Source organism: Solea solea, chromosome 2, assembly GCF_958295425.1.
Source record: "Solea solea chromosome 2, fSolSol10.1, whole genome shotgun sequence".
Taxonomy (NCBI): Eukaryota; Metazoa; Chordata; class Actinopteri; order Pleuronectiformes; family Soleidae; genus Solea; species Solea solea.
In genome coordinates, this window is record NC_081135.1 from 33,681,138 (window position 1) to 33,704,965 (window position 23,828).

Sequence of the window (23,828 nt, forward strand, 5' to 3'; positions counted from 1 at the left end):
GGGTCTTCTCGCTGCAAGGCGAGAGTGCTAACCACTACACCACCGTGTGGCCCATTTTAAGCACAGTGCAGGATGCAATTAGCCAAGCATAGCATAGAACATGGCCTTGTTTTATTCAAGGACATGTCATCCAACATTTAACAAGGGGTTAACAAGCTGCTTGTTTAACAAGGGATTAAACTAACAAGACAATCCACATTGATGAAAAGAGACCAGAAAGTCCAGCGGCCCCTAGCATACCAATGCAACACCACATTTACATAGTCTTCCCTCAGGAGATGCCATCCTCTAGGTTTGAGAGTAAGTTTCTCTAATAATACTTGAGGGTATACTACATTTCCTCCTGCAATTAATGTACTGCTGTTCTAGTATGGCTTTGAGAATGAGGAAGTTATGTTCTTGCTGTCAAAATACAAAATACACTGGATGACATGTGCATTAGTTGGTTCTAAAGTTGAGTCTAATGTTTTTGGCACATTGCCATCTGTGTGAAGTTGTTTGATAAGGACGGCTGCAGCACGTATGGTTATTCAGTTCAAAGAGAGAAAAGGACTAATTGGTCAGCTAGGGATGTAAAGGGTATGTTTAGAAAGCTTCCAGCCTTTACATTTATCTAGTCTCTCTGCCAAAATCGAATCTGTATTCCGGTCTGTTGTTCCAAAACAAACATCAATGTGGTATGGATCTGCTCGTCTTCTTTCAGAAAACACCAAATACTGCATGACTGAAGTGTCTGAGGAAGATACAACACAAGACTACACAATATTTTCGTCTTTCACGACAGTCACCATCAGATTATTAATCACAGTGGCAGGGACTCTTGCTGTTTCTTGTCCGGGGGAGTAGCAACACTACAAGAATGGCCTCGAGAGAACCTGAGGTAAGTTATTTGTAGAGTCAACGTTTATGTCTGTATATTACGCCACGTTATTCTGGTTATTGGTCAACGTCCAGGAGCACGTCGTAGAAGTCAGACTAGGCTGGAAAATACATGCTAGACTTCTCGTCGGGGGTCGTGGAGCGTCCCAGACGCCAGTCTCTGTTCTTCAGTTATGTTACACTACATTTATTCATTTATTGTTACCAACGTTCATAATCGGGTCTGACACTGGAAATGTGCTGGTCACGTCCAAATCGCTTGAAAATTGGCCTAGATTTGCGTAGTCTGATCCCGGCATTAAGGCCTGGGTCATACACTCTGCAGCTATGATTCATATGAAATAAATGTCAGCGTCCAATCATGTCTGTGGCAGTACGCAGAGAGCTTTTAAGGACATACAAGTGCACCTCAACATTGTAAGTCCAGGCAAAACTGTATGCGCCGACTCCATATTCTCCCTGTAGCACAACACTATCCACAATAGTTGGAGGCGCATTCTTGGATTTGTCTAAACAAAGGCAATGAAGAAGATGATAACCGTGGACACTTGCCTGATGTTATGGGACACAAGGTCTGCCGGTACCCACACATGTACCACCCATCGCTCAAAGAACTCAAGGGCATACAAATGGGGGCAAACTCCCAGAAACTGCCACTACTGGAATGGAGTGAGATCTGCATGCATGGAAACTCCAGACTGATACAAACTCTAATTCAAGTATGATTGAATAGTGACATGGGTGTGCATGTGGACAAGGAACTCGGCACGTATGACCCAGGTCTAACTGCCCAACATAACCCAAGTGTATTCACTACCCCAAACTACTATTGTTGCCCAAAATGACTTGACAAATGTTACGGTTTTCCTCTGAACCAATGTCAGAGCATTGATTTATGACTTTAATAAACATTCTGAAGGGTCAAATAGAACGTGAATTTGTTTATCTAATGTTCTCTGACCAGAGTGATACTTTGTTTGACGCCATATTTACAGTACAATGATAAATGGGGACATTATCAATAACATTTTGTAAGCAATGTGCGCCTCTTAGCAGACTTCACTCCTCTGATGGAATGAACTGGAACCCCTCCACAGAGTCTTTAGGATCAAAACCATTTCAAATTGAAATCCTTGTCTAGATGCTCTCTTAAAATCCCTTTCCAGACACTTTATTAATGACACTATAAAAATGATAGACGGCCTCCTTATAAAAACATCACATTCCTACTTAACCAACCCCCATCCTGTTAGGCCTAGAGTTATTTTGCCTGTTTATTACCTCAGTATTTCCTGTAATATCTGTGTCTTCAATTGGCCTTGAGAAATGAGGGATGGACAGTATTGCTGGGCACCTTGTCAAAGGTTCATCTAGTTTCAAGGTCAATCATTTTTTTTTCTGTATTTTTATTCATTGGTGGTGTTGTTGTCATAAACTGCAATCTCCAGAAGTCGAGCACAGAGTATGGAATGTAAATATGTACATGCCTCAAATTGTGTCAAAGTATGCTATACAAGAAGATTGTACAGACTTATTGGTACTAGTTGTTGTAGTATCATATTTTCCCTTCTTTTTGCAGCACATCATGCTCTTTCTCAATGAGAGCCTTTCTTTAAAAAAAAGCTTACGTGTTAGCTGATACAGTGACAACAGACCTTGCGGTCATATATACTGTGAGTTTAGTTCATGCCAAAAATATCCCCACACAGTGTCGTTCTCCTTTCCCTTCCCTGTCACGCAGATCTTTGTTGACTTGTTACACTCAGCAGATTGAATACAACTCATGACATTTTCCCCTGCTGCATATTTCATGTAATGAGATGAAGACACTCTGATCTGGGTGTCGTCTGTGTAAACAAACTGCGCATGGGAGTAGCTTGTTAGCACTCCCCAGTGCTGCTGATGTAAGCACAGCTATTTTCCAAATATTCCAGGCTCTCCGCTTGCATCTGTTTAGCCTTCAACTTGACCACATGATAAGAGAGTCAATATCATCCAATACTCTGTAATGACTGTAATTTCAGTGTAATGATAATATAGAGTCTGGTAGAGTCTTGATACTAGCTTGGAATTTTTCCCCCCTTGTCCTTGAAGCTTCAAATCATCTACAAATCAATGACCTTGACTCACCATAAAGATCTACAACAAGCCCCATTATTGGCCATTTATTTAGCTGCGGTCACTATTAAATTATGAAATTCAATGAAGATTCCAGTGATGTTGAAGAAACTGAACGACTGAAGACGTTCCACCTCTTCATGAGAATGCCAAGTTAAGCATTGAGGTGAGTGGTCAACAAACAATCAATGTTAAAATAGAGGCAAGGACAAATTTACACACAAACACAACATTTCTCTGAGCTCATCTGGGATTTGTGGAGGTGCATACGGGGCGTGCTGCGCATATATTGTGCATGTACGCGTCTGTCCTGATACAGTTATGATAGATTGATGGAATGTGTAGGAGAGAGCTGGTTTAAAGGTTTAAGATGCAGCACTGTGCATTTTAAGCTGGATGTGGGGGAGTGAAGAGCTCGCGGATTAGGAGAATTTAGGGAGTTTGCTGGAGACAGCACGCAAGGGCAACAAGTTCAGGGTGATGTGCGAGAGAAGGTCTGAGGAAGTGACAGACGTGGCAGACACTGCAACTTTTTGCCTCTCTGTAAGGACGTGAAAACTGACCCTTGATTTAGTAACACACTGAAGCAAAGTGATATTGCAAGGAATTATGAATTTGACAGGTGACATACAGCTTATATTTAATCCGGATTTCAGAACGTCTGCAAAGAACATATTCAGTTCATTAATCATTGGTCTTCTTTTTTCTTTGTTTTTTTTAAATAACCTGCTCACTGCTTCTGTACTAAAAGAAACTAGTCAAGCACAGCGATTCTCAACCTTGGGGGTGTCATTTCTGGGGGTCGCCACATAGTTTTGGACAAAGAAAATAAATATTCAAAATGAAATGCAATTATTAAGACCTTTGAGAGTCGAAATCTATGTTCTCGTGAATGCTCGTGAGCAAAAACAACAAAAGATTTCTCATCCATTGTGATTGGTTTGGTGGGTCACAATTAATGGGCTTGAAATAAGATTTAGTAGAACGGCAATTGCAACATTGACTCACTTATCTAGGATCAAATGTCCCCCATTATTACTTTTACCCGGTCTGTGTTATTAAGATTTTTATTTATCTTATTTATTTCACCTCGCCTTTTTCCAGTCTTTGTGCTCAACTACTGTCTGTCATCTTCGTGGAACATGAGATTTAATATCGGTCCTTTACCAGAAATCAAGTTAGTGTATTTATGTCTGTTTTATATTCCTTTAAGCCAGTAGTAGTAAATCACAAGTCTATAACAAACAGGCTGTAGCTACAGATTACTGTTCAGACATGAGTAGTAGATGATAAATCATTCACTCATCTAACTCTTGGTATGAAAACAAATAACCTTTCTTTCCAAGTATTCCTTTAACAAACCTTACCAGTTTTTCTTCTCCCTACCCTTTGTTTTGTTGACTCCAAACCTTTAATTAAATTTTTTTCTTCTTCAGTTCCAGTTCATTTACCATTTCTGGCACTGAAGGAACCAATTTTTCCATTACTGTACAATTAATCACACGAGTCATTCTGTCTCTCCAACAGCATATGGACACGTACGTACCCCTTTCCCTCCCATCATAATTAGCCTTTTCTGACAGTTGTTATCTTGGAAAAGGCTGTAACAGCAAGTGCCACACGTACAGGAAAGCACATGAAGGGAAGAGGAAAAGTCAACGACTACCATCTGAGTCTATGCGCCGAATTATGCCGACACCTTGACCTGGTCCTGGGTGCGGAGTCCGTGAACACTGTAAAAACAGGACACGAGTGGACGAGGGAGCAGCTCCACAGTTGGTAAAACTTTGCAAGACTGTGGATCTGTTGCTGTTGTGGACACGTAAAACAAATCAAACGCCTGTGAGTCACTCTGGCCCTTGGATAGTTAATGGTCCGAGGAACACTCGCCATTTGAAACTGTTCTTGTGACTGTGTGTGTGCATGTGTGTGTATATATTTGGCTCCATTAGTGTTTGTCTGTGATTTTAAGCCAAATTAAATACCAGTGAAAGTAAATGATTGATTTCCCTGCTGAAGTATCCCACTTTGGGCTCTGGACCCTCTAGCGTGGAAATCAGTGGCATGGTGCGAACGAGGGGAGTTCCAGAGAAAGCTAGTATGATAATAGACAAGAACGGTTTTACAGGGGCATCATATGAACTGACATCATGTTTTTAAAAAACGAAATAAATAAATAAAATTAAAAAAAAGGTCTTCTTGGGTGCACTAGGTTCACCAAGGAATATCCTATGCTGTGCGTCATTGTAGGGCTAGCATGTCACATATATAATGCAGACACTTCCTTGGGCACACATGCAAAATGCATGGCGATAGGAGCACTCAGCACAGACTGTACAGATACGTTGATTTGTTGAGGTGCTGTTAAGGCCGTTAAAGGCCAAGCATCTTTAATTGAGCAGTTACACCGCAATTAGCACATCTTGGGTTCTTGACCTTTACGTGAGAGGCCGGTGAGCTGTGGTGTCAAATTTGATTCTGTGCTAAACTAAACTCGCAAGATAACAAACGTTCATGACGCCACCTCATCTCTAATGGTTTTTTGTTTTATTTTATTTTCTCATTTTAAACTTTTAAATAGAAACAAGTGTCTGTTAAAATCAATGAGTTTACATACAGTAATTGCTTAACAAGTAAGTCTACCAGCTCCACACGACTCTCTGTATTTCTCAGTACAGCAGAGTTTACAGCTAAATCTCACTAGTATGACAGACATCTCTAACTGGTTGGAGCTTTTGTTTTATTTATTGTTTAACCTTAAGTTAACCTGGAAAAAGTGTTGCCTTGAAAAAATATGATATTGAACACAAAGAAGCACGCAGGAAAAGTTTCAGAACGGATTTCTACTCACTGCAGTTTGAAAATAACTCATATTTTAATGATTTAATCGCCAACACAGTTTTAATTATCAGTTTTCTAGGTGTGGATGAATTTGTGATATTTGTGGTTGTAAGAAAGTGTCACAGTGTGCATTACTACTGGGGCAAATCAACAGAAACTAAATTTCTGATCACGAAAAAAAAACAGAACATGTTACGTACTGCAGCTTTAAATTGTTTCATTGCTACACTTTTAAAAAAACTATTTTTAATAGCTCACTTTTCAGAAAACCTGGTCGTTATTCGGGCGCGTCTGGCTCAGACGCTGACACGTGTATCCATGTGTCCGTGTCTGAATCCATACAGTTCATGAGCAGGATAAGGGTCGTTTTGTTATGTGCTGGGTATAAGCTGAGCCAGACGGGTGCGGCGTTTCCATAATACTGCTGCATTTTCACTGAGACTGAAGGCGACTGCACAGCGGGGCCACCCATGGTGTGCCGTGCAGAGGCTTATGCAGTTCAGTAAACATGGCAGAGGCCTTTTGGACGGGCTGCTCAAGCCCCTAGCCAGGTCGTCAGTAGTGGATGCCAACCAGAACTTAGTGAAAAGGAGGCAAATTTGTCCTATAAGTTAGCACTGCCAGTGCTCTTCCAAGGGCCTGCCCGGGGGGATGAAATATTCACAGTGCTGCCAGAGAAGATGAAAGTAATGGCAGACGTCATTAATTTGTCATGCTGTCCAGAGGAAACCTTTGTTTTATTCTAAATCATTGCTTTGCTTTAAGAGATCTCGAAATGAGACTGTGATGGATTTTCCTAATAAAGAAAAAAATTGCCAAGGTCAGAGCAGCTACAAGTCTCTCAAGAATAATAATGACGATGATGAAATACACAGGCGAATCTCAGTTACTGCAGAACAAAGTGAATCGTAAAAAACGGCCCAATTGTAACTACACTTTTTTACTTTTCCAGTGCTAAAGAAGTTTTCACATGAACATGAAAGAAATGTTTGGTCGGTGTCATCAAAAGTTAGGAATCTACCTGCGTTTACTGTGGACAAAGATGGACACTGTCCTCTTGGGCTACCTTTGGCTGTCTTTCCTGCTGTCACTGCCACCCAGTCAGTGTGGGAAACCACACATACTTGTGTCATTTCCTGCCTTTTCTAAAACACTCCCAATGGGAGCTGGATATTAAACTGTACAGTCATGAATATATTGGTCACTGCTGAGGTCAAAATACTGTGAATGTGTGTGTGTGTGTGTGTGTGTTTGTTCTTGTATTTGTTGCCTTGTGAGGACATATAATGTCTAAACCGAAAGGAAAGAGCACATTTTGGTAAAGTGAGGACACTTTTGCTGGTCCGCACATTGTTAAAGAGCTTTTTCAGGGTTAGGGTAAGGATTAGGTATTTAGTTGTGATGGTTAATGTGATGCAATATATCTATGAGGGTCTATGAGGAAATGGCTACACCTCATAATAGAGATGACAAAAGAAAATACACCAATCAAATTGTTTCATTTACAAAAATACATGTTTTGCTTGAGGGAATTGTTTACTTATGTTTCCCATTAGACATGGCATATGTTTATTAAGAACTGGCCACTTCACTGGAAGATATGTTACCCACAACCAAAAAAATTCAAAAATGTTGACGTTTATGCTCATTATTATGAAACAATTTGCCTTTGAGTGAATGTAGTGTTGGCGGCAGTAGTACTAGTAGCCTAACCCTAACCCTTTACTGTCATTGTTAGGGAAAAAAAACAGCAAAATCTAAGCACCCAACCCACAATATAACTCATATCCTTGCCTGGAACCTGGACACCCTCAGATAAGTGTAGGTTTTGGAGTGAGTCCAAAGGCAGAGCCCCTGTTAACGACAATCTTTAACCCTCTTGTACAAGGGGTGGGAAGCCATTCTTCACCAGTTAGAGCCACTTCAACTTTTATAACATCCCTCGAGGGGCATTCTAATAGACCCAACTCCAATCTCATAAATAATCTCTCTAATGCGACGACTGGGACCGCTTCCCTTTGGTGAGGTGTCTGATGTCAGATGGTAATGATAAAGACGATGCTTCTGGCACCACTTTTGTTCCAAGTTTTGGGCAGGTCCTCAAAAACTCGGCCCACTAGCTCGTGTTTATATTTATAGTGGAAAATGAACAAGTTACGCTACGTTAAAAGAGAGATATACAACACATAACTTACCAGAGTACCGTGGAAACACACATCAGAGGACAGCATCAGAGAAAGAGAGGGGAGGGGTGGGGGAGAGAAAACTAGATCATAGAGGCTGCACTGTTTTGGTAATTACTCACAAGTCCACAGGGGGCAATACAGGTTCTGTACTGGACCTGTAACTTATGATACAGCATCACATTGTTTGTAAAGTTGATGGTAATTAAAATGGCCAGATAATTAGTGCGGAACAAAATGTTGTAAATGTAAGATGCCCTTGAGTGTCCTGAAATTTAATGTCCATAAATAGTAATAGTAATTAGTATTATCAAAATTACAAATACTCCATATGAAAAGCAGTGGACAGTGTTATAGCATACACAGCTAATTATTTAACCGACCTAATTAAATGATGTATTTTTGCAGCTTTAATATGTTTGAACCCAGCTGCGAGTTGCAGGAGATTAAATCCTAAAAAAAGAAACAAAGAACAAAACTAATCAGTTCTCTGTAATTGGCCCGTTGGTGCATTCTCCAAACCTCATTAGCAAAGTGCCGTGACCAGCAGACCAATCAACTACAGTGTGGAAGTCCTGTAAAACCTTAACAGCATCATGCACCTTGCTATTGTTTGTGCCATTATTCTTTTATTGCATGTTAAGTTGAAATAACGCAGTTTAAACATCAGAGTCCAGACAAAAAAACAACTTTTGTGGACTTTTTCTTACACAGCTATCAGTTTGTTCGATGACTAACTTGTTGGACAGGGATTTTCGGGCAGAAGTGCTACAAGGGAATAGTTTATTCATGGGGATTTGGTTTTCAAAAACATGGGGTCATATGACTGGAAATTTTTAGAAATTAGATATTATACATTCATTTTTTTTGGACTGATGGCTGCTTGTTTCAGGGGGTTCCCACACCTTGGTTGACATCAAATTCAAGGACTTTTCAAGGACTTTCCAGGACTAATTCCCTCAAATTAAGATGGCACCGAATGTGCCGACACAGCATGGTGTCCACCATAATTCATTTGCAGCACACTCCACATCTGGCCAAATGACTGTCCTTGGGATCTTCGTCAAAGTCAGTGTTTTGTAATTTTTTGCTGAGCCAGATATCTCAATTTTGCATTTCCCAGGCATCGAGTCATTTGTTCTCTCTTGCTTAACATCACTCGCTCATCGTTCTGCATGGAGTCTCATGTCAACGGAGAAAATTCAAGCACTTTCCATGACCCATGTCTATTTAGGGAGACTTTCAAAAATCAATGTTCAAATTGACAAATCTTCAAGGATTTCAAGGACCAGTGGGAACCCTAAGGCCAGAGATTGACTTGCTATTAGCCACAACCAGATGCAAGACGAGTATAGTTCTTTGCATACTTAATGTTATGCACACTGGACAAGTTATGTTTGTGGTTCTTGAAAGATCAGTGGAAGCATTTGCAGCTCAGTCGTAGATTATCTGTGAGGCCCTGAATACAATGGCCTTGTGACAGTGACTATACTCCCTCAACGCTGCCCCTGGCATTCATGCGAGTACTGCATTCTGCAGATGCATCTCAAAAATTTCTGAGAATGTGCACAACCAAACGTACCAAAGGACAAACAAGGCAGCCGTGACCATGTGTTGACAGAAACAAAATCTTTGGCCTAAAGCAGTATTGAATCATGAGTTTTCTATTTGATGTGGATGCATTGGTGCCATTTGTGGTCGTAAGAAAATGTTACTGCTGCTCTGTGGCTGACATTTAGCCAGACTGCGTATATACTGTAAGTGATCTTAAGACTCCGACCCCTCAAATGGTACAAGTTTGCATAGAAATGCTCACAAATCTGTTAGAAATTATGTCAATTCACTCAGGACTGCCTTGGTTTCAGAGCTGGACATTTACAGCATTATGCACCAAGCAACTTATGAGTTCAGGAAGTAAAACCCAAGGACTAGTTTATACCACTACTGCTCGGCTCATTACTCGCTCTATCTATTGCTTCTTTCAAGTGGAACATGTGAACTCATAAATTCGACTTGGGAGGTTGTGTATAGGACATCCTGAACTCGGTGTTCAATAGGCCTCGTCACATGGTAACACAACCCCACGTACCACGTCAACATATCATACTGGGTGTTCAAATGTTCAACAGGCGGACTGACTACAGGAACAGAGGCTTGATAAAAACATGAGCTGCATTTCTCAACTATTGCTGTTTGGGGTTTTCAGTTGGGGCTGTCTCACATTGTCATCTGAAACCAAATCCAATTCTTTCCAATCATTCTAGGTTTTATCTGTCTCTTAATCGCGTAAACGTCACTTCACAGGCTTCAGACATTGTTTGGATAAAAAATGCAAGAAATATCAGTTGAAACACTATAGATATATCACTAAATCACACAAAAACTGGCACATATTGAACGAGTACTGCACTAAATGGTAAATAGTCTGTATTTACATAGTGTTGGTCTAGTCCTGATGACCACTCAAAGCTGCTTTAAGCTCTGCCATTCACACCCATATTCGTGAAGCTGCTTTAAGATGCTTTCACATCTTTCATCCCCATTCACAAAGGAGCAATGTGGGGTTAAGTGTCTCGTCAGGACACATCAGCATGTAGACTAGCATAGCCAAGAATTGAACCCAAAATCTTCAAGTTGAAGCTACCAATGAACTCAAATGAAGGCCAAAAGAAAAACTAAAAACTACAATTTGTGGCCCAAGATGCAGATGCATCACGGTCCCTCCTGTTGCAGACACATTCAAGCTCGACTTACAGCGAGATCTTTCCATAAGATTACATCATTTCATACCACGATGCATGCGTGTTTCGCTTGACAGCTGTGTACATTGCTTCACTTGGAAATGTGTTTATGTTGGTGCACCTGTAATCGCAGTTGCACGCTCGACTTCACGTTTCAAAAGAGGCACACATCACTAATAGTGTGCCTGCTTGAGGGAGCACCAGTTCACAGTTTTCCTAGCTAAGTCAATATGTTCTTGTTACGGTTCGTTTTCAGTGATGTTTCATTTAAATAGCAAGAGATAATGTGAATATGTTACACATCTAAAACGATACTTGGCTGGCACTTCAAAACATTTAAAACATCCAAGCCCCCGATCCAACGAATCAGGGTGGAGCAGATCATGCAAGTATAAAACTGTCAGAATGGCATGGACAGAATTCATCACATTCCACAACAGATGCCACAGACGTAAGACCAGCAGGCCTTGAATGCAGCAGAGCTGAACCTGGTGCAGCCAAAACCAAAGGAAATCAGAGCCGAGCGAGGCCAGACTTAACTGTTAAATGAACAGAATTCTTCAGGTTTCCTCGTCTGCTGCCCCGCACCACCCAAAAAGTATAAACAGCGCTGATGAATATCGGTGTTGATGGACGCAATAGCGTCTATCAACAGCTAATTAAGATGTGCATGGCAGCACGGAATGTACTCACATTGAAGTTGTATTATTCTCCGTAAGCTCCAGGTTGAAGGTTTTCTTTAGAGAAATCTGCCACTTGAAAAAGAGCAGAAAAGATTTGACATAAAAAATGTGTATAGTTTTTGCTGTAAAGACTAATTTGCTGTAGTTTGGGGTTGTAGTTTTTTTTTACAACTTTTATTCCATAACACTGACATAGGTGGCCAAGGGCTATATGTGCAGTTTGGACAAATGTGTAGAGGCTCTATGTGACATTCCTAAAATGTTTTGGTCGACTGGAGTCTAATGTGAACATTGTTCATCAAGATGTCTCCCATTTTCTTAATGTTTGGGTGTATTATCACTCTCCACTGACACCAATCCTCTTTTTCTTGAAGTATCAAATTTTCCTATGGTCCAACTTTCCTCATCTCATCTCATGTGAAGTACATCAGTCAGTAAAGGTCAGCAGGGATTTAAAAAAAAGTGTAAAATAGAAGAGAAATTTAGAATAACAGCACATTGAAAACACCATTCCAGATTTTCCATCATGGTGGTTCAGATGCAAGACTTTGAGACAGAAAACAACCGTTTGCAGAAACCTGCTGCTTTTTATTTTTGTTCTAAAAGAAAGTAAACATAAAACCATCAATAATGACTTGGCCTGAACATTTGCATCTTTCACGTTGACATTTTGTCTCTTCCTCTTCCTGTCTACCACTGGGGCAAAAACACCAGTGGGGAGAGGAACTGTGTTTGACTGTGGCCAACGAAGCCCAGACTACCGACCGATACGCATTTTGAATCGAGGCTCAGATTTAATGTGATGGAGTGGAGACTGGAAGTGGGCAGAGTCCTGTGGTTTGGCAGCTATAAGGAGCTGTGAAAGACTGTAGCCAACTGGATGGCATCTGTGGTCGGCGAGACGCTGTTTGTGTATTTCCTCAGATCAAAGGTAGTCAGTTCTATAAATCAGTTTGGAGCATGTCTGCTGTAGTCTGGACTTGGCAACTTCAACGTGGACACAGATTTGATGCCTTGTTCAATGTGTGGACGTTTCCGAAAAACATATTGAGCCAGTTTTTTGTTGTCGTTTTTTTTTGTACTATTGTGGGTCACGAGTAATTTTGAACAGATGAAAACAACATTGAATACTCTTTGAAGAAATACAAATAGTTTGGTTCTTTTTAAACTGTAGCGCATAACTTAAATAGCAAATTCAACTATTCAAATTATTGTCAAATGTCAAATCAGCTCCATACGACTTCCTCTGTGTTTCTCAATTTAGCTCAGTTTAGCAGTGTTCAGACCCCGAGTTGCACATAGAAAGTGATTCATTATATGTCAGATCAGGGTTCCCCCACCTTGGTTGACATCAAATTCAAGGACATTTCAGGACTAATTCCCTCAAATTCAAGGACTGAATGTGCTGACACAGCTTGAGATAGGAGGGCAACTTGTAAGAGCCGCTTTGCCCATGGCATAATTTCTGTCATTTTCTTTGGTGAGTCAGAGACCTTGGAATTTGCATTTCCCAGGCATCACGTAATTTGCTCTCTCTTGCCTAACGTTACTCACTCATTCGCCTGCATGGAATCTCACATCAAACAAACAAACTGATAGTATTGCTGACATTCAAAGAGTTACACACTGCAGCTTTAAGCCACGAGTAACATATGGGCAAAATATTGAGAGTGAATTGGCTTCTGTTTTTGTCTCTTTTGATTTCTTTTATCTAGATTTTTATGCCCTGATAATTAGTCCACAGTTTTGCCCGTCTTAATGTTAAACTGATGTCTTATGATCCAATAGGTGCCAATTTCCATTTGATCTGCGAAGCTAAATCCCACTCATAAAGAAGAAAAATACACAGTCATGTTTCACTGAAATTTGAAGTAAACATTAACTAATGGCGAAGAGAGTGCCGTCGCCATTATTTATACGTAGTTTGGGAAACGGTGGATTTAAGGTAGTGGAAAATCATGTGATCCTGAAAATTTCCATCACACGCTTGAAATTAATAGTTAGTGATTTACCGTTTCCCACAATGACTAACTGATCCTTCAAAACACGCAAAGAAACACAGACATGCTGCTTTTATAATAACACATTCATGTTTATGTTACTGAAATACCGTTATTATGCTCTCACTGGTATACACTGACCACATTTTGTTTTTGTGCACTAAAAACGTCCTAGCAGTCACACTCCTTTGCCCTTAAGTCAGTATTTCAATTCTGATTTTGATGACTTGGTTGGTACTTTCACTTAGAAGGCTTAGCTACGGCCAAGAACGGCTTCCCGAACATTGGGTAAATGTACTTTTCCCCCCCCCTCCCCCTCAGCTGGCATGGCCGTCGAAGCCTCAGTTGTGTAATCTAAGTGTGCTGTTCATGACACCAGAGAGCCAGCCAGCCCTGGCCAGGCTTTTTGACAACACCTGGCTCTATTTAACTGGCCTATAAATAGATTCTCCTCCAAATGCAAACCACCTGAACGGGGTCATGCGTGTGTCACTGTCACACGCATCCATTTCAGTGCTCGCTAGAGGAAGACAGTGTGAGATGTGACAGTAATGGTATAAAGTACATTACATAGTTGACATGAATCCACCAGGGCCTTGACCACAATTGATGACTGTAAGACACCCACGCAGGCGCTTTGATGTCTGCTCCTCAACCGCTCACCAATGTAAGTTAAGCAAAAGAAAACAAGTCCATTCAGTCCGAGTGAATTTTAATTGTCTTGTAATGGTTTTACTGCTTAGTCCTGTATAACTGATGGGTTTGTGTGGCCTCTCTTGCACATGAAACGTCTGTGTTTGGTTTGCACTAATTGCTTTTGCATGACTTGGTCACAGGTGTCAGACGAAGACTTTTGGTAAATGTTTGGCACGGTCAAGTGAGCACAGTTTCAAGGCCTATACCTGGAAGAGTTCAGGCTTTAAATAGCAGCAGGGCGTTAGCTTTATTTCCTCAGCTCCCTGGATGAAGCACACGTGAACTGATGAATTAGAAGTCGACTGGAAATTATGAAGACTTTGAGAAAACACGAGTAATTTTGTAGTAATTGCCATCGAGCTGTTAAGTCTTCCAGTGCAACGGCTCTTGCGTGTGGGGAGTGTGAGTGCGGTGGGGGGGGGCAGGTATTTTTAGTATCAAACTCCTCTGTTCCAGTGGCATGGCACTCAAGCACAACATACCTTCTGTGTTGTGCTTCCCTCCTTAAAACAAGTACTTTCCCTTCCATGTTTCGCGTGTTGGGCACCCTGCCAAGGCTTTGGCTTCACAAAAGGGTCAGTGAGCAGGAGCTTTTAAAAGGGAGCTGGCTTTTGCTGAGTCAAAGGAGAGCATCAAAATGGGGTCTGGTGTCTCTGTCTTTATTCTCCCGTGTGCAAAATAAGCAAGGATTCAACAGAAAGTTATCATCATACAGAGTGAAGTAAAGCGAAAGAAACAAATCTATTTATCTGTTTACCTTTTAAACAGCACCAACTGGTATTGTGACCCCATGACCCCCAAGATCACAAAGATATGAAAGCGTTACGTTTTTACTTTCTCCAATAATATTACTGTCTTTTTGCCAAAGCTTAAGTGTTTGTCAAAAAAAGGGAAAGGTAGATACCAGACATGTAATTTGGTAGTGAAAGCTCACTCTGTCAGATAGATGAATGACTGATAGATAACACATAGACAGAGATAGATAAGGGGAAGTGGAAGAGAGTCCTAATTAAGGCAGGTACCTACTGACTTACTTACACACTACTACATTTTACCACTTTTTTTTCCTGATTTACAGATGCCCGGCATTACCTACAACAAAAACTAAGGTAAGAAAGTTCTGTGGCAGCTTCAGCCATCTATCGGGCACTTCCACAGAAGTGAACCATCTCTGTATACACTTTATACACATACTGTATACAAGTATCTGAGTATGTGTGTGTGTGTTCTGTGTACATGCCTGGCTGTCACACTTGGAAAAAAAAATGGGACAATTTCCCAGTTACTCTGTGTGAGGCTTTAAAAAAACTGAAACAGATTTAGGTCACATTATTGGTGATTTAACGTTTTTGTTGGAAAATGAACTTTCATAAAATACTGCATCATGATGCATGGAGACAAGTGGTTGGATTACCAATCCGAGGCCCATTGCAAAACTCTCTCAGGCCAGATTCAGACAAACAATGTTTAGGTCAGGTTCGGTATTGTTGGCGTGGTTGACATAGTGCTCTCCTGTTCAGGTAGTAAATTATAGAGTGACAATCAATCAAACTGTTTGAATATTATGTATCTTTTTTTGTTGTGGCTTGTGTTCTGTTCAGTGATCGGGTGGTACTTTCTCTCAGCCTCACATTGAAAAAAAAGAAGTTGCAAAACTCGACAAAACTCACCATAAAAACTCAAATATTTACTGTAACCTCTTTGCAATAAACATCCTCTGAAGATCAACAAACCAAAGAATTGGACAAAACAGTGGCGGCAGCACAGTTCAGAGCAGCAGCTCTGAACTGTACATGTCGACAAACTGCTTTTCTACATGTGTGCATGTGTCTCCATGTGATTGTGAGATTGGGATTGCAGGTGTGCGAGTGAATGACATGTGTGTGAGTCTAGGTGGCTCCTGGGAGCTGATCGGTCCTGCACAGGAGGTTCCAGTACAAGAGGCCTGATCATCCCAGCTGCAGTGGACTTCCTCAAACCACTCACAGTCAGACTGCCAGCAGACTTGTTGTGCTTGGTTTTAATAAACGTTTAAAATGGTTCGTTTTTCTTCTTGCTGGTGGTTTCTTGTGTGTTGGGAAGAGGGAGTCTCATTATTCATGTTGCGATCAGGTTTTCCCCTAAGCCTGGTCGTAACACAAAGCCTGAACAGTGCTAACCAAGACCACATTGGAAAAATAATGAAAGAACAATCTCATGATGTTCTCTGGGAGAGGCCAAGCATTTCTTTCTAACACCTTAATGCAATATTTAAGCGGTTTGTTAGATTTCAGACACTGCATATTCAGGAAAGGATGGCCTTGCAAAGGACGCAGGAGGAGACACAAAAATGTATAACTACTGAATATTATGCAGAAAAATCCACAGTAAAGCAGCAATGCAGAGAGTACAAAAACAGTGACACCAGAATCTCTCGAGGTTTGGGTCACACTCAGTTTTCTCTATGGTTCACACAGGTTTAAATTATGCAACTCTGAGACATATCGACCTAATGACGAAGGGTCTTGTCAAGTGAAGATGAGAATCACTTGTGCTCAGATAAATAACAGTGAATCAGTGCTAACACACCACGTTGCAAAGATGTGGCAGTTGCAGCATCCATAAAAGTATCTGTACTTCAGCAGCGATGTGCTGGGCGACACCATCAATCTGCAAAACTAATCGCCGCGCTACATGAGAGAGATGAGAGGGACTGTTATTGTTGGGTCTGGGATTTTCAACTGTGAGCTTTAAACGAAAAAAAAAATGAAGCAGTTCTTGGAAAATTGAATGAAACACGACTCTCTCGAACTTGACTTTCTACAATGCCAAGGGAGAGACCAAATAGGACTTGGACCATCTCCAGCTCTTGCAATTAGAAGGGAAGGATGTATCTTTATAACCTTAGTACTTTGGACGAGATGGCAGCTGATATTTCTCTGGCTTCCCCTGGATAGTTCTTGAAAAACGCCGCAGGATCTGAAGGTTATTACCTTGACTTTTAGGTGTAATTGGTTGTTTACATTTCCCTCCAGGGAACCATGGGTCTATTTATAGATAGAGCCATTTACATATACTGTATTTAGAATTGTACTACGTTACCATTGTCAAATGAGTTCACACAACCCTGATTAAGCCTACCAGCTCCACACAACTGTTTTTCTCACTATAGGAATTTTGCCAGGCAATAGCAACATTACTACATAGAAAAAAGCAACAGATTGGACAATGACTAGAATCACAAGACAGTGCCTCTGAAAAGTTTGAGAGGTAAATTCTACTGCTCAAAAAACCTAATATTCATTTGGAAGGAATGTTCCCTGTGCAAGTGTCTCTGCCTATAGTGTCGAGTAAAATAGTAGAAACAAGTGAATGCCAATGTCTGCACGAGCCGTGCCTCCTCACTCTAAATGGCTCAGTTCGATAGCGTGCACCGAGAATTTATGCATAAGTGAGTTATAGACGGGGTGGGGCGGGCAGAACATGAATAAATTGACAGATGACAGACATATGACCTGCGAAGGGCCGTGGAGCCGTTTGTACAGTCTCGCCTTTTATTGGTTTCAGTTTAAGCCCAATCTTTTCGATCTACACACTGGTCTCATTTAGTCCAACTCATGCTAGGTGTGGCACAGTGGCAGGCAAAAAGGAAACCAAAACCAAATGGGCCTCGGGCTTGGCCCCTCAGCTAAAGCCGCTGTTGGTCCCTCCAGGAGCTGGCTGCTGTCTGGTGGCTGCCCAGGAAGAAAGGCTATATAGGCGTGGTCCGCCACACAGCCAGCCACACTGTAGATTGGCAGAGGAGCAGTTGAAAGACAAATGCCCCGTAAACTAACGTGCAGTGAGGGGGTCACAGGAGGTTGGAGAGGCGAGCTATGTGCGCTACTTCTTTTGCACATAATAACAGACATTTGCTCTTAATAAAGAAAGACGCCACTGGCAAAACAGATCAAGTAAGAGGAGGACAAGGAAGGGAGGGGGCAGTGGCAACACAAGGGCACAGCGGGTGCACTGTGTCATTGCCATAGGAGGTTTGAAACAGTAAGAAAACAAGCGCTATGACCAAACTTCATGCAGCGAACATGATGTCTGGGAGAAGGAGAAGGAGGCGACTGAGTGCTTTGCCAGCTCGGAGATTTAAACCAGAGCTCTGGAGTTTGTTGACTTTCTCGTAAGAAGGCAACAGCCATGCCAACTCCGTTTTAATTCACATGGCTACTTTGCATGAGAGATGGTGAAAGCATACCTTTTAGTACTTTGTAAATGGGCCATTTGTTTTCATTTCACAGTTGGTGTGCGTGTGTGGTTATGTATGTTTTTGCTCTTAAACGTGTCGACAAGTTTGTCTGCATCGACATTAAAGTATCTTTCTTGTGTGACTAATACGGTACAGAAGCCAGAGTCATAAACAACACACAATACCTACTTATTCTACACCATGTTTGACAGACAGGTACCACATGAAGTGAATTGTTGTACTGGCTGCCAATACATTTAACTGAAAAGAGGCAACAGTGCTTTATAATTAGTTTCCGTGTATTTTCAGTCTCACCGTTTCGCAGAAGAGCACAGAGGAGATCAGTAGATCAAAGATAACCAGTAGCTACATGTTGTGTACAATACAAGACACTATTAACACCAGTGCACACACAAAAATGTACAAATGCCAAAATGAAAAAAAAAAATCAAAAGTGGATCGCTGAATATCATATTACCATCATCAGAAGAACATTCTACAAAAAAACAAAAAGAAGAAATCTACCTTCAAACTCCCCCACATGTTTAGTCATGTACCATTACTTGATATTTTATGCATGGATTACTTATAAAAGGAATATATCAGAGGAATCTGTTACATTCAATTAAGCGGTTATAGCCACCTTTTTGCTCTAGGTCAAATACACAAGTCTCAAACTGATCATCGGTATCAGAATTTTAGCTTCAATGGTGCCCCGGGCAAATAGAGAGAAATACGGAGATGAGTAAATTATTGGCTCTTTTCAATACGATGGGTCAATGGCATTGCCGCACTTTGAAACTCTTGCTTTTCAATTGCCTGCACAATGAAATGATGGTTCTTCACTTGTACATCACTCAGTGAGCACTAGGGTGGTTTAGATAAAGGAATGTATGCAATATTAGTGCAAACCTGCCCATAAGCCCTTGATTTCCATTTCCTGATTGTCTGAAGGGGCTCTATATGAGAACTCAAGTCAATTCGGATTAGGGATGGGATGATACCACTTTTTAGTGTCCGATACCAATACTGAGCTCAAACTCAAGTATCTACCTATAGCTATATTAGTCCAATACAGTCATTTCAGGTCATTAATGAACTATGAACAACATATTTACGTAATTCCAAAGACATAGTTCTCCAACCGTGTAACAAATATCGTTCTCCCAAAAGGAACACATAAACAGCCAAATCATGGCTCAGCTAAAATGCTTTAGCTTATTTTCATTTGCATTTTTACAGTCTGTGCATAGGGAAGCATGCGATATATAGGATTTTTGGATTGAATCAGATTTTACATGTTTATCCGTCTGATATTTGATCCACTGATTTTGACCAGTATATGACGAACCTGACCCATCCCTAATTTGGACATTCTAAGAATGTCGCCTACAGCTCACTAGTCAAATCTCCAGATAATGTCTGTGGCAGCCTATTCTCTTGAGTTCATGTCTGAAAACAGCTTCTCGTCATGCACATTAGTCAGTTATACTCATGGAATAAAGTCACAAGTTCGATCAAGGACACATAATAAAGAGACTGATTTGGGGTGGATCGGTGGCACCTTTCAAGATTCTCCTACCCCTACCAAGTTAAATTTCATAATTTCAAGTGAGCAAGAGATTACAATGGCCCTCAGCCCCCACCCAACCCAAACTTTCACTTTGGAGGAAGCTTTTGGAGCCAGTAAATTAAGAAACCTGTATTTTCACAAGGATTAGCCAAAAAGAGACAGATGCCATAAAATGGAAAGCAGCAGTTGCACTAAAGCTGGAATGTTTACAGAAGTATCATCGTCACCACTAATCACTGGTGTATATACACACAGGCCACAACCAGACCCACGCGCAGCAGTGGAGGAACATGGGAGCATCATATGGTTCTGATGCAAGAAGCCAAGGACAACTGGAATGACATCAGCGGGGTCTACCGCAAAGCACAGTGATATGGCGAGTTCTATTTTGTGAAAACTCAGACTCATTGTTGACTGCTGTGTCCCAGGGGACTGAACCAAGGCCCATGTGTCTGAAAGACTTGGTTAAACAGAACATGTAAGACAAATGGATGATGAACACAATGGTCTTATAATAAGATACACGACATAACATTACAAATAATGGTAAGTTTACATGTTGACTTTGTATAGGCAGCTCTAAGTTAGTGTTTCTCAATCCTGGCCCCTGCCCTGTATGTTTTAGAGGTTTCCCACCCGATTTAAATGACCATTTGAGTCTTGTGCTGCTGGTGTACACACCAAAACACTCCCTCAGTCAGGTCTGATAGTATTGCTCAACAGAACCCAGTTTCAGATGAAGGACATAGCAGAGCAATAATAAAAATATTATGTACACCAGCTTTTAAATGTACATTTACATCTTTGTCAATCACGTTATTTTGTTATTCAAAATATTTTATACTGAAGCCATAATTGTAACGATTTAATTCATTCAGGAGGAGTATCTGCATCAAAAAGTCAAGAAGGTGAAGTATGGTGAATACCCATCGTGGCCGTGAAGTCTATTACTGGATTATTTATGTTGATTTAGTTCATAAAGAGCCCATTGTTCAAAAGATCGAGGCGATTTTTCACAAAATGACTGCGAGTGGATGCTATCACAAGACGTCCACTGCAGACTCCTGGTTCTTCTTCGCAACATTAATCCAGATACATCACATCCCTTGACAGTTGAGGACAGCTGTCTTATCCCTTTACCATCTGTGCTGTCTGACTGTCTGGACAAACTGCACTTCTAGTAGCTTAAACCTCTTGACAGAATACAGAGTAAACCATGCGAGACAGTAGCTCTAGCCTTAAGCCTGGAGGATGGGGCAGGGCGATGATTAAAGAAAATATGAAATGGCTTTTTATCAAATTCATTATTTGCTTTATCTTGGAGGGTGACCAGATCCTATGCAATGTTGCATAGCATTCTATGTTACCAAATGATGGATGTACTTTCTGCATTAAAGTGCAAATGAAATCCTTAATGTCAGAGAAACACTTGAAATGATTAAAATAGCCCAAGTAATTAAGAGCTAAAATGATTACTCGACACTAGAAATGACCTGGCTGGTTGTTTGTGTTAAATTAAAATCCGCATTTACCTTTTCTTTTGTGTAACCCAATCAGTCAATCCACACACACATACATATTAAATATTATTTTTTTCTAATTTAAATTTAAAACATTTTTTAAAACGATGTAATAACAACAATTCAAATATAATTTAAAAATGCTGATATGCTTGGCATGCTCCAAGGGCCTAAAAGACCTTAAGGGTTTTCCACTGCTCTGGTGAATAAAACTACACAAGACTAAAGCTAGACAAGAAGAATGTTGAGTGTCTGGCAGATTTCTATAGAGACATTTTTGTAGACTTAAGAGAAATACTGGTGCAAAAGAGTCAAAGCCCCCAAACTGCAGTGTAATCAACGTTAGATGTCAGTCTGGTAGATAAGGCCTGTGTAAATACTGTCTGAGTATATTTAGATTGTCATGTTGAATGAAGGTACCAGCATATAGAAGGCTTCAGTGTTAGTGTAAACCTGATGGAAGGTAAGCATGAAAGCCCTACACGTAGCTTTTATGGTTTTAAAGACTTTGTTTTGTGTCAGTGACATGAGTGTTCAAAGTCCCTCTGCTTGTCAAAACATGTATTGCAATTGTGGAAATGAATACACTTGAACCTTTCTCTTTTCAGGGAGAATCACACATGTGCTTCTGTTCGCAAATGTAAAACTGCTGACCGATGTTTTGAAAAGCTCCCGAAAATTATGACAACCTGTAGAGGACGTGTACACGCCCCACCTATTTTAAGTCATATTTATATAATTTATAACTTCATGTCACTCTACAGAGCGTCTGACAACAGTTTAAGTGACTCAAAAGGGAACAATTTTAATGTCAAGTGATGTTTTCAAAAACAGACACTTGGGGGGATAACCAATACTGATATACATATGTGCATTTTTCTCTGCACCCAACTGCAAAGATCATTTAGTCTCTTCTGTAGTGAGCACAATAGTTTTCCTACTCATTTCGCAGCAGATGAAGATATACATTTCCTTCACTGAGCAAAATAGATTTAAAAAAAAAAAACACAATAGTTATAGAGGATGCAAATAAAGGAGGTAGCAGCATATTTAGCTGATGTTGTAGTCAGTCAAATCAGCAGATCTTCAGGCCGATAATATCTGGTATCATTGGTTCTGTTATTCTTGAAAATGGTTCATAACACTCTGAACTGTGCCAATGAAAAGTCTTCATTTGAAGGACCAGTTAGCCTTTCAGTGCCACCCTTCTCCTAAACATGAGCATACAAATTGGTGTAGGAGTAAGGAGTGAAATGGGATAAGCTCCGGTTTAATGCAAAAAAAGACATACATATCTATATATATATATACACACACACACACATATGTATGTATGTATGTGTGTGTATATATATATATATATATATATATATATATATATATATATATATATATATATATATATATATATATATATATATATGTGTGTGTGTGTGTGTGTGTGTGTATATATATACACACACACACACATAAACAGTCTTGGAAGTGTGGTGTGGGTGGGAGGAGATCATCCTCCACACAAACTTGTGAACAAGCCATGGTGTCCTAATGACACAAACATAACATTATCTCACAAGAAGATCACAGCCCTCACTGGCTGCAGTGAAAAGCTAAATACTTCCCTTCATCACAATATTGGAGTCGAGTTTGTTTGTGTTTCCAACTGTGCAAAAGAGCAACCATTATCAGTCATTTCCAATCAAATGTTGGCCTTGGCTCTGCAGTGGGATGAGGATGAAGTATGCGCGAGTGTGTGTGTGTGTGCGTGTGTGTGGGGGGATGTGTGTGGTGTAAGGGCAGTGCTGGTGTTCAGCCCTCTATGGCCAGTTTACAAAAGAAGCCTCACTTTTTCCAAAGTAAAGACATGTCAGAACTATTGGATTTCGTAAGTGACATCAGGATGTGTTGTAGCTCACCCAGGTTTGCGGTGTTGACGAAACCTACAACAGCACGGGGTCAAACAATGTCACAATCATTAGGAGACTATTTAGCTGAACCCGCAGACTGTCTGCCGTCGTGCGTTTTCTCAATCCAAACAGGGAACAACACCTGGAATGGAAAATGTAGCCTAATATACAGAAAATCTCTCCTTCTGTTTCCTGTCTTTGTCAATTTGCTTTGTATGAAGTCACTCCAGAATTTACATGTTGATAAAATCCATGTGTTGTGTAACTTCTAGGCTGTGGTTAGAAAGCAGAGTGGGATGCAGTCAGAGATATCAACTGAGAATTAAGAGTTTTTTCAGGCCAAAAACATATTTTTTTTAAAATTGCTATTTCAATTTAAAAGGTCCAGCGTGTAACAATTACTGACATCTAAAGGTGACTCCCAGGCGTGTCAGAGAAACAATGGTGACCTTTGCATCCAAGAGAGGATGT

The 23,828-nt window shown here is 40.6% G+C and overlaps 1 long non-coding RNA gene across 2 annotated transcripts in view; it reads right to left on the reverse strand.

The window, feature by feature from the left end:
- LOC131455380 (uncharacterized) overlaps positions 1-23,828 on the reverse strand; it is a 152,934-nt gene that overhangs the window by 113,478 nt on the left and 15,628 nt on the right. The window contains exon 4 of one of the 2 annotated variants that reach the window (XR_009239797.1): positions 11,456-11,517. The exons of the other annotated variant lie outside the window; for it this stretch is intronic. This is a non-coding gene — a long non-coding RNA (uncharacterized LOC131455380). The remainder of the gene's footprint in view (positions 1-11,455; positions 11,518-23,828) is intronic. 2 annotated transcript variants of the gene reach the window in all.